At 36.9% G+C, this 12,296-nt stretch overlaps 1 long non-coding RNA gene across 6 annotated transcripts; it reads left to right on the top strand.

The window, feature by feature from the left end:
* The first annotated feature begins 581 nt into the window (after positions 1 to 581).
* Positions 582 to 4,014, top strand: LOC145124845 (uncharacterized). 6 transcript variants are annotated; one of them, XR_013715723.1, is made up of 4 exons: positions 582 to 1,331; positions 1,507 to 2,012; positions 2,100 to 2,156; positions 3,841 to 4,014. It is a non-coding gene; the product is annotated as an uncharacterized LOC145124845 (long non-coding RNA). The 6 variants fall into 6 exon arrangements; XR_013715724.1 differs by lacking the exon at positions 3,841 to 4,014 and having other exon boundaries at positions 582 to 1,094; positions 1,179 to 1,331; positions 2,100 to 3,173; XR_013715721.1 differs by lacking the exon at positions 3,841 to 4,014 and having other exon boundaries at positions 1,507 to 1,613; positions 1,896 to 2,012; positions 2,100 to 3,173.
* Positions 4,015 to 12,296: the final 8,282 nt, after the last annotated feature.

The following is a 12,296-nucleotide window of genomic DNA, read 5'->3' as shown; positions in this document are numbered from 1 at the left end:
AACTGCTTTATCAAAATATATTTTGTAAATATATTAGTAGTTATTATAAAAGCATTAAACCACAGGATAATATGACGGTAGAAACTTTCCATAGACTTAAGCAATGATATTATACTAGGAAAATATTATACCTAGATGTTATGCTGTCCGATTTCCTATGATAACTTACTACCTAGAAGTAATGTTGGCCAAATTTTAGGATATGCATTATAATTAGCTGTTACTCTGCCCTAGTATCCTGTTATCCACATAATCGTAACTACTGTATACATATTGTAAGAGAATATATATATATATATATATATATATATATAGTGATAATTATGGAATAAAACGTAAGGATAGACAATGTATTTAACTGTACCATAAACTATCAAAGAAAACCTATAATAATAATAATAATAATGATGATAATAATAATAATAATAATTATTATTATATATATATTAAAGTTGTGAAAAATTTTAACAGTAAACCTGAAAAATTTTAACAGTAAACCTGAGAGATTTTGGTCAATTTTGGTCCCTTAAATTACATTTCCTGTCCCTCTATTTTTGTTTCTGTTCCTTCGGTTACGACAGGGTTACGCGCATTCCTTCCCGATCCTTCCACCGTCTTCCTTTATCTATCTCTGTTCCAATTTCCACCGTCTTCCTTTTATCATCTTCATCAGGTCGATGGTTCTTCTACTTCATGCAGCCGTCTGGCTGCACGACCGCGACCGTGCCTCCATTTGATCGTGTTCTTCTTTCCAGTACCTTCAATTACCCTTTTGTTCTCAGTCTTCGTCTCCACCGCTTCTCGGCTCCACTGCACCGGAATCAACCATCCGTACACTGTGCGAGTTCCGCAATCGATATCAACCACAGATAACCCACATCTGATCGGGCAGAATTTCAAAGAACCCTACACCACCGGTGCTACGAGAGTACTCAGCGGAAGGAAAATCAGTATCGTCTCCATCATCACTACCAGTCTCCTTCATCCCTGTATTTGGCTTCTCCGCTGCCCTGTTCTTCGCCGACGGACCACCAGCAGCAGCATCCGCATTCGATAGGAGATTTGGGCGATTCTGGTTTTAAGAAACATCTCAGGTGCCGCTACCCCCCTTTTCCTCTTTCAATCACTATTCGTTTTTCGTGCTTCATATACTTCTGCCTTCTCGACCTCCCAATTAGTTGTTCACAGATTTCATTGCACCCACCAATCCTCACCGTCGAAGCCCTCCAACCAACCTGCTCTGTCCGCTTCCTCTGTGACCCAGTTCGAAACAGAGGAGATATCGAAGATGGACAATTCTGGAAAGCTGGGGAGCATAAAGAACGAGCTGTGTTAGTTTCTGAATTCCTCTGTTTTCATTATATAGTTTTGATTTATGCGATTTGTTTGTTTCTATTCTTGGGTTTTGTTTGCTGATTTCAGACTTAAGTAGGTAAGGATTTTATTTTGGGGATTTCGATTTTAGTCCATCCCTACTAAAGCTTTCCATTTGTTTCTCCAATCTAGATAATCACCGCCTCACCTATTTGTATCCAGAAGCATCAACCAGTCGGACGATGATTTTCGGCCTCTTTACTTCGGTTGGATTATTCTCTATGATTCGTATACCAGAGGTATGTATTCATCTCTATCTTCTACAGATTTCAATTTATAATTTCCATTTGATGAACGAATGCTCATAAACATCTGAGAATCGCCGGCGTCCTCTACCCATTCTTCAAATCGATTTAGTTTGCTTTTTAGTATCATATTCATGCTCCTTCCTCCACCTAAAACTCATTTGTGTTGCCTCTGACCTCTCGAAGCTTGAGATGGAAGCTTTCATCCGCGACGTCATTTTTTTGGCTTTGATTTTATTGATTCTCTATTTGCCTACATATAGATTTTGATTTCAGTATAGTAATTGAGTACGGAATTCTTTGGTTGACTGGGGGTGCAACCAACTTGCTATTGAGATTTGAAGGAGACTTTCACTATGCACCCCAAATGGTCGATGAAATGCTTGAACCAAGGTATGTTGATTGTCGATGGATGCATGTGATTATTTATATCACCGACTAATTCTTATCGTAACTAACATGTGTTCTTGAACTTATTAGGCTCACCATAATCACACCAGATCATGTAAAAAGATGGGTTTCTGATATTACCCTATGGTAAGGACAAAGCTACTGTTCCAGTTATATGAGTCAAACAAGATTTCAGTCCTATTTTAATGTATATTTTAATTTAGTAGGGTCATAAAATAACATTTTTTCTACCTAAGAAACTAAGAATGTGAAATTAGATAAGCAAGGATAACCCCATAAATTGATCTCTTTTGAAATATACATACAATTATGATGAAAAGCAATCGATTGTTAGTTTGGATTCTAAGCTTAGAAAGTCAGATTTCTTTTAGGTCAGCGGGAAAGGGATCTAGACATAGATAATTTCTAATTTGGGCTTAATAATTTTCTTAATTACTTATTCTCTCCATTAGAACTAAAAGTGATGAAATGGCACTTTGAAGGTTTGTTTGTTCTTATTTTACTTTTTGCTTTTTTCAAATCAAGTTTTCTCAATTCTTAATATTAAATTTGATAAATTTATTTTTTTTACTGAAAATAAAGAAAACGTTATTTTACAATATATGCTAATATTTTTTGGATAATAGTTGGTATATATTACAGAAATGCAAGGTAAGATAAAATGGTTAGTTTTATAAGAATGGTGCATTTTTTACTAAGTGTACATTATTGGTCCATGTTTACAAAGTTTTCATAAATGGTTCCAGTTTAACTATTTTCATATCTATTTGTTAGAAAATATGGATATATCAGATTTTATGAAAGTTCAATGTTATTTTCTTAGTATTTTTATAAAGTTTTTTGTGTGGTTTTGACTATTTTGGGAAGCAGTTGGAATATATACATAAAATTGCATGTTACTGACCCCAAAAATCAATCCAAACTTCACTTATATGGGCTTCACGATAATGTAACAAGGATTATGCATAGAAAGCCTGCTGCAATTGTTACTGGAAGATTCAAGGACATGATCATTCTGATTCCAGCCAAGTTGAAAAATAAAGATGTTAAATGTATGTGTGTTTTGACTTTTTGTGTGTGTGTGAATCCGAGTGTTATCATTTTCATTCCAGGTTCCAGAATAAAAATTTTGTGCAACGAAAATGCTTACCATTATATTTTTTCACTTGCACAGCCCCGCGCAACGCGCGGGAAACCTTTCTAGTTATTATTATTATTATTATTATATAAGGTTAAGTATATATAGTAATAATTAGGGATAAGAATTTCATCAAACAAAGATAAAGAGAAAGAAAATATAAAATTATAATCGTACTTTAGATTAAATAAACACGTGTTAGTGAGCTGTTATGATTCATCCTAAAGCCTAATTAAATTCGGCTAACTCCGAATCTATAATCGTTAATCTTGCAAGATCCAGAAAGATATGTATAGATCTATACGGAGATGACACCCCCACCTACGATTGCTAGCTACAAAATCGGCAGGAGAACAGTTTTAGGTACAAAAGTAATATTATTCGACGTTCGATGAAGAGTCGTGTGTCGTATTTGTCGGTCCACGTCGTCGATTATAGGGGCTCGTGGTAATATTGTTACGAAAATCATAGCTTAAACTATCTAGAGGGACGTCTTCAAGTAGTTGTATAATTTGAATAAGAATGATTCGTTAAAAATTATAATAACTTAGGATAGTTAATATATCTTAAAAGAAATATAATTTTTGAAAAGAAATTAAATTTGAAGTAAATAATAAAACCTGTGAACTCACTAACATTATGTTGACATTTTCAATATACATGTATTCTCAGGAAGATGAGTGTGGAGAGTAGTTGTGGAAGGAAGGAAGTCATCAAGGAAGTTGATGGAAATCGTTTATGTTTGTTTGATGCTTAGTTTTGAATAATATGTGTGTTTGAACTCCGAACAATGTCACCCCGAAATAATTTATGATAAACAAAATTAATGTTTGTGTTTTACTTTTATGTATTGTTCAATATAGTGTAGAGGACCAATCTGATTATGTTTTGAATCATAGTTAATCATGACCATTTATAGTTATAACTAGAGATGTACCAATCCTAAGGTTAGTTGCGCCAATTAATCGTTATGGCCATTGATCGCCAATAGACAATAGTCTGATCATCGAATATTTACAAGATAACTCAATCTAATTATCAAGTATACATAATTTTCTGGACATTAGATTAATCAACTCGTTATACGTTCTACCCATATGAAAGTTTAAAGTGTGTTTATCATTAACATTCGATGACATATACTCCCAAACACCATTAACAATATCCCATAACCATCCAATGTTAATACGTACTATAATACTACTATTTTGTGATTTTATGATTGATATTGGGAATATATTGGATCAAAAAATAATGAAGTCGTTAAAATAATGTATATCGTAACTCCTTGGTAGAGATCAAAAATATTTATAATTTAACAACCATTAGTCTTCTTGAAAATTACCAACGGTATTCTCTTGAAACTACTAAACAACAATATTTAAAATCATAAATAATACTATTACACAATAAAATTAAATAATTTATCAATTCAAGGTAAAAGAGATTGTCTCGTTGTTTGACATATCTACATAGTTGATACGGGAGCAGGTGGTCTAAGAAAATGAATATGTTGTCTGACAATAGTAACGGCCAGTCTAACATATAACTGTGAATTATACAGATGATTTCCAAAAATATGTGGGCAAGTGGTATTCATAAAGATAACGTGACAACCGCTTTTAGACAACTTTTTTCCAACACCTTATCATTTCCATTTTAGTACCAGGATTGGAATAGAATAAAATATGATGATACACATGCCTACTAGATGACTCAGTTCTAATGTAAGAAAATTGAGTGGTTTATGTTGATGTATTTGAATCACTAGAATAAGGCATAAGTACATTGTAAGTAGAACAAGAACTTATACCTCTTAGTAGATTTCCAAGCATGGATTCCATGCATGGGCGGAGCTTTATTAGGGTCGGGGGGGGGGGGGGGGGGGCTGTGGCCCCCCCTGATTTTTTTTTGTTACAAATAGCCCCCTATACTTTCATTTAATACATATTAGACCAAAAAATATAAATTTTTGACGGTGCCCCCCCTGTTCTCCGATTTTTATACATATTATATTTTCGGCCCCCCCAAATAATATGTTGAAGCTCCGCCCCTGATTCCATGGCTATGTTATGGTGGTATCATCTTTATTTTTTGTTATTCATTTTCTTATTTTGTCCTTCTAAAGTCTTGGTAGGATATCATAAAGTTGATGAGTGTTATTTGGCTGCTACCCTTCTTAGTTTTCTCTAGTTTGTTATTATCTTTAGTTGGTGTTTGTTCTTTGTCATTGGTATTCTTATATATAGTGGTTTAAAGGGGTGGTTTTATACTAACTTGATGATATTTTCTTGGCAACTTATCATATCAAAATTAGTGTATCTTGCGTATCCTACATTTGGAAGAATCATTGTTGATGCCTTTTTCGGACAATCCTTTTACAACTTGAAGTTCATTGTTCCCTGCTATTCGAATTTAATTGTTGGCTTGGTGATGTTGTATCAACTATCATTTGGTGTTAATCTTTAGGATACATGTATGGTTCTTTTGGCGTTTCTTTGGCTACTTCTTGCTTCGGGTGTAATTTAATCCATTTTAAGTTCAATATTTTTAAATGTGACTTGAGCATTTAGAGCATTCTCTAGAGCATTTAAGTTCAATGGAGAAACTTGGAGCAACTTGGAGAAGCATGGAACAACATGTTGCTCCATCCAAGTGGAAGTCGCGCCATCCAGGAACATGTTGTGCCAAATAGATAAAATTTGTGCCATCCATAAGGATGTTATGCCAAATGGAAGCATGTTGCGCCATCCATGAGCATGTTGCACCAAAAGAAAGGGTGTTGCGCCAAATGGGAGCATGTTACGCCAAGTGCAATGGATTTGCGCTAAATGAAAGGGAGGTGCACCAAATGGGAGGAAAATGTGTCATCCTTGCATGAGATGGGCCATCTTTATGCAACATGTGCCATCTTGGTGTAGGGTGCGCTTTGATGAGCCACATGTGCTATAATGTCCTGTATGATGCTCAAAAGTTGGTGATGCTAAAGAAATACATCATGTTGTGCCACCATCATGGATGTTGTACCACTAGTGTTCATGATGCGCCACATGTGCATCATGATGCTCCACTATGGCTCATGGTGCTCCATCATGTGCGTTGTTGATACTCATGTGTTGTATATCATGGATGAATGCTCTAGAAGGTTTTGCATGGTGGTTTGTGATTGGTTGACACCTTTCATGGGCCTATGGTCCAATGGACTTGGCCCATTAGGGTTATATGTCTGATCCCTCAAGTATAAATAGGGATGCATGCTAAGTAATTTGTGTGTCTTGAATTCTAGAGTGATAGGCGGATCCATATGAATTTATACTTGTAACCTCTGTTTGAGAACTCTGATATAAACAATACTCCCTCTTTCTTATGGACGTAGGTCACCTTCACCGAGCAACATAAATATTGTGTTTTTTGTTTGGTAGTTACCCGGTTTACTTCCTAACAAGTGGTATCAGAGCTGCGGTTTGTGTTCCTATAATTGAAGAAGTCTACTCACAAGTTTGATTTGGAGAAGTTCAATGTTTCAAATAACTTCACTTTGTGGAATGTGAAGATGAGGGCTCTTCTAGTTCAACAAGGATGTACAACGACACTGGAAGGAGAGACAAAACTGCCAAAGGACATGGAGGCTCAAAAGAAGGCGGACATTCTAACGAAGGCACATAGTGCCATTCTATAGAATTTCACAGATGAAGTTTTGAGGGAGGTCGTGGATCAAACAATTGATTCTAGGCCCTAGGAGAAAGGTTATGAAAAGTACTAGAGCAATTATTTGATGAATAGGTTGAATCAGAAGCAGCGGTTGTACACTCGCGGTATGTCTGAAAGTACCCAAGTGAAAGATCGTCTGGATAACTTCAATCACATCATCTTGGATCTACAAGGATTTGATTTGAGGCTTGAAGATGAACATTATGCGCTCATTCTCTTATGTTCTCTTCCTAACTCATATGAGAATTTCATTGATACCATGATCAATGGTAGGTCAACGATCGTTGTGAATGATGTGAAGGATTCTCTAATGTCCAAGGAACTAAAAAGGAAAGTTTTAGTTGGAGAAGAGGTGTCCAGTTCTGGTTTGTTCGCACGGAGAGGAAGGACATGAAAGAGGAAGATAGGAAACAGAGGGAGATCACGTTCAAAATAAAAGTCTAAAGGTTCATCAAATGCTAAATGTTATAACTGGAAGGAGAAGGGGCACTTCAAGAGAAATCATCCACAACTAAAGAATGGAAAGTTCAAGAGTGAATCAAGCAGCAATAACACTGTTGATGTGGTTCAGGAGAGTTCTGATGAAGAGGACGTTGGTGAGGTATTGACTGTAAGTACATCAAGTTCTATAGATGCTTGGGGATTGGATTCTGGAGCATCCTATCACATGACGTACAATCGTGATATGTTTTTCTCCTTCAAAGAGTGGAATGGCGCAATCAATATAGGTGATGATTGGATGAGCAGTATCAACGGAAGTCGCACGGTGCAGATCAAGATGCACGACAATATGGTCATAAAGTTAGATTGCTGGTACATTCTGGAACTTCGGAAGAGTCTAATTTCTCTTGGCACTTTGGATATGAATGGGATGAGGTACTCTAGTGAAGGTGACTGGGTCAAAGTCACCAAAGGTGCTCTAGTTATAATGAAGGGAAAGATGAATCGTAGAACGATATTTTGATGGGTTTTCAGCATTCTAACACTCCTATGGTGTACATGCAACCCTAGAAACCTTGGATCTATGTTTGACTAAGATACATGCAAATAATTATTTTTCCAAGGTTCTTATCCTAACTAGCATGGCATGGGGTACTTGAATCAAATAAAACTAGTAGAATTACTTACCTTGTAGTAGTAGTTGATTGCTTGGAGTTTGAGAGCCTAGCACCAATAATGTGGATGCCTCAAATGGAAGTCACAAATCACCACAAACTTGGAAACTTGAGAGAATATTCACAAACTTCTTGAAATCGGCCCTCTTAGTTTACACTTTGCAACCAGTCGTGCCTTATAAGTGTGTACATTACCATCCATGTCGGTCTTCTTCTTGAAGATCCATTTGCACCCAACTATCTTACGATCAGGTACATTGTCAACCAAGTTCCAAACTTGATTGTCATACATGGACTGTATCTCGCTATCCATAGCCTCTTTCCATTTAGCAGCCTCAGGGCCTGCCATGGCTTCCGTGTAGCTGTTAGGCTCATCCAGATTTACCAGTGTGTTATCACTGATAAGTGTCTCACCTTCTGCAGTAATATGAAAACCATAATAATGCTCAGGTGCATTCCTAACTCTGGTGGAACGCCTCAGAGGTATAGATTCTTCAGTCGGCTCAACAGGAGTTTCCTCCTCAGGTTGAGGGCTAGGGTTTGAGGTTCCTTCACCACTTGACTCTTGAATTTCCTCAAGGTCAATTTGCCTCCCACTGTCTCCTTGGCTCATGAATTCTCTCTCTCGAAAGAATCCTCTTCTTTCTACAAAGACCACATTATCATTGGGTTTGTAGAATATGTAACCAAAGGATTTCTGTGGGTAGCCGATGAAAATACACCTTTCGCTTCGGGGTTCGAGATTATCGTGAGTCTCGCGTCTAATGAAAGCCTCGCAACCCCAAATCTTGATGTGGTCAAGATTGGGAACTTTTCCAGTCCATACCTCGTGAGGTGTTTTGGCAACCTTCTTTGTAGGGACTAGATTAAGGATATGGGCAGCAGTCTCTAAGGCATACCCCCAAAATGAGATTGGTAGCGAAGCTCGACTCATCATGGAACGAACCATGTCCAACAAGGTCCGATTGCGCCTCTCAGCTACACCATTCAACTGTGGTGTCCTAGGAGGTGTCAATTGTGAGACAATCCCACATTCCTTAAGATAGTCAAGGAACTCAGTACTAAGATACTCACCACCACGATCGGATCGAAGCATCTTAATGTTCCTGCCCAACTGATTCTCCACTTCTTGCTTAAACTCTTTGAATTTCTCAAAGGTTTCTGACTTATGCTTGATTAGGTAGACATATCCATATCTACTAAAATCATTAGTAAAAGTCACATAGAATCGATTAGCATCTCTTGTGGCGGTTCTGAAGGGTCCACACACATCCGTGTGTATGAGGTCCAACAAACCTTCACCCCTAGCACAAGTGCCAGTAAAAGGTGACTTTGTCATTTTACCAAGCAAACAAGATTCACAACTATCATCTGACTTTAGGTCAAATGACTCCAAGACTCCATCCTTTTGGAGTTGGCCTATGCGTTTCTTGCTTACATGTCCAAGACGACAATGCCATAAGGATGCTTTATCTAAGCTAGTGGAAGAGTTAATACACAATACATTATTTCCTAGATTATCTACAACAGATACAGTTTCATACACGCCATCACAAGGTAATGCTTTAAAATAAAGAACATTATTAAAGAAAGCATCAATACTACCATTATTATTATCAAAATAAAAGGTAAAACCTTGTTTATACAATGCATGAAAGGAAATAACATTTTTTGCCATTTCTGGCGAATAATAACATTTATTCAAATCTAATGTAAACCCACTATTTAGCACTAAGGAATAAACTCCTATCTTAGTGACAGGTGAAGCTTTCCTATTTCTCATGATCAAGTTTATCTTTCCCTGATCCACATTCTCACTTCTTTTTAGTCCCTGCAAATCACAACATATGTGAATACCACAACCTGTATCAAGGACCCAAGACTTAGAATGAGGTGAGTTATTAGACAATATAGTGTATATACCTGCATGGTTGGGTTTTACTTTCCCATCCTTCAAATCTTGCGGGTACTTTGGGCAGTTTCGCTTCCAGTGCGACTTTTCATGGCAATAGAAGCATTCAGCCTCATTAGGGTTAGCAGAAGGAGTGACAAAACCTTTCTTGGTTTTGCTTGAAGAGGAGCCTTCAAGGGTCTTACCCTTGGTACCCTTAGAAGGGTTCTTTCTCTTCTTCCCTTTGCCATGCCTGATTGCCAAGACATTGGCCGCAGTTGGAGTAGGAGTAGGAGTAGTAACAACCGACTTACCCTTTAGACCACTTTCGGCGGTCTTCAAGAGTCCTTGAAGTTTGCTGAGGGTGACTTCTTCCTTGTTCATGTGATATGTCATGCGGAATTGATCATAACACGATGTTAAGGAGTGCAAAATGATGTCTATTGCTAACTCCTCAGGGAAGTTCACATTCAGCTTCAGTAAACGGTCCACATACCTTTGCATTTTCTGCATGTGGCCCGTGATGGGTTCACCATCCTTCATTCGGGTTGTTATCATGGAGGAGATTATTTCATATCGCTCTTGACGAGCACTTTAATGGTAGCGGTCCATCAAGTCCTGGTGCATCTCAAAAGGATAATAGTCCTCATAGGACTTTTGGAGCTCGGCTATCATGGTGGCCATCATGATGCATGCCACTTTTGTAGCATCTCTTTCATGTACCTCATATTCAGCAAGCTCTTCAGAAGTAGCAGTTGGCTCGGGTACCTTCAGCTCCTTGTCGAGAACATATTATTTGTTCTCATACCGAGTGACCATCCTGATGTTTCTGATCCAATCTGTAAAGTTGGACCCATCAAAGATGACTCTCCCACAAAGATTCATGAGAGAGAAGGAGCTAGTAGGGTTTGAGCCAGAAGCATTGTTATTGGAAGACATCTGAAAAGAAGAGGGAATAGAATAGATTAGATATAGAGATAGTCCTTAACAAAACACCCAAATGTAATATTAAGGCTAGGACCCAACATAATATTTTATAACTTAGAAGAGGGATGCCGTAATCTAAGCTATAAGATATTTGAAGGTAGGTGAATGACGATTCACCAATTTCCACCATGAAAAACGAAATATTTAATTAGGTTTTAATTGGTTTAGAAACTCCTAGATTCTTTGAGATTCATTGAACTTTCTTCAATCGCATGTTTCAATCTCGAGTGTGCCCTTCAAGTTTTGTGACTGGGATGCCGAGGATCACAAAACAAGGTGTGAAGTAACCATGCAAATTACTTGGTACCCTTAATGTATTACCCCTCAATCGATGTGCCGGTTAACCACACACGCTCCATCGATACTATGATAAACATTAAGTCACCCTTTACCTACCTTGTTAAGTTCAAGTTACTGTGCCGGTTAACCACACACGCTCCACTAACGACTTAAACAAAGTGTAAAGTGTAATTTCATGGATTAGCACCTTATTCATATTTTCCTAAAATAACTAAGATTGGGAATTCAATAAAGTTTAGTTACTTTAGTATTATCATTATACTTTTAATGAGAATTTATAAGTCCTTGTCCTACCCGTTCGGCTAACGACCCTCCACCGATCAAGGAAGCGGTGGGTGAGAGTGGACACCCATTAAGTTGCCATTTTATAGGCAACAACCTTATACCCCCCTTATAGACCGGCTTCGTGAATGAGGCGTACTAGCGGTAAGACGACTTGATCTTATACATATATAAATATTATTAAACTTATAATATTATAAAGTATAAGGGTTGAATTTTAACTTTTAAAATTCTAGGGGTTGGAACTAAAGTTTTTAATATGACTTTACATGTTCCAAAACTTGAGGGCAAGTTTTGTAAACTTTCAAAACTTTTCATTTCTCATAACTTATGAGTTAATGGTTATTAAAAATGAAGACTCTTCATTTTTTGTAACCTATGTGTTCTTTTAATGGTTATTTATAAATGTGACTTTTGGTTATCCATAACTTAAGAACTAGTTATGGACTCCATTAAAACACATAAAGATCAAGAATTAAACTAATCAATTATTAGCACATAATTTCTATGATCTTCTAAACTCATATGTTTATGAATGTTCATATCAAAAATTTCAAGAATCGTAAGTACATATACAAAACTTGAAATTTTGATACGAGCTTTTGAACAAAACTTCGACTTTTCAAGTTTTTTTTTTGCATCAAGTATCAAATAAACAAACCAGGCTCTGATACCACTGATGGGTTTTCAGCATTCTAACACTCCTATGGTGTACATGCAACCCTAGAAACCTTGGATCTATGTTTGACTAAGATACATGCAAATAATTATTTTTCCAAGGTTCTTATCCTAACTAGCATGACATGGGGTACTTGAATCAAATAAAACTAGTAGAATTACTT

The sequence above is a fragment of the Lactuca virosa genome, chromosome 7 (genome assembly GCF_052849685.1).
Source record: "Lactuca virosa cultivar CGN04683 chromosome 7, Lactuca_virosa_CGN04683_v6, whole genome shotgun sequence".
Lineage (NCBI taxonomy): Eukaryota > Viridiplantae > Streptophyta > Magnoliopsida > Asterales > Asteraceae > Lactuca > Lactuca virosa.
Note: the sequence above shows the minus strand (reverse complement) of the source record. Positions and strands in the feature narration are given on the sequence as shown.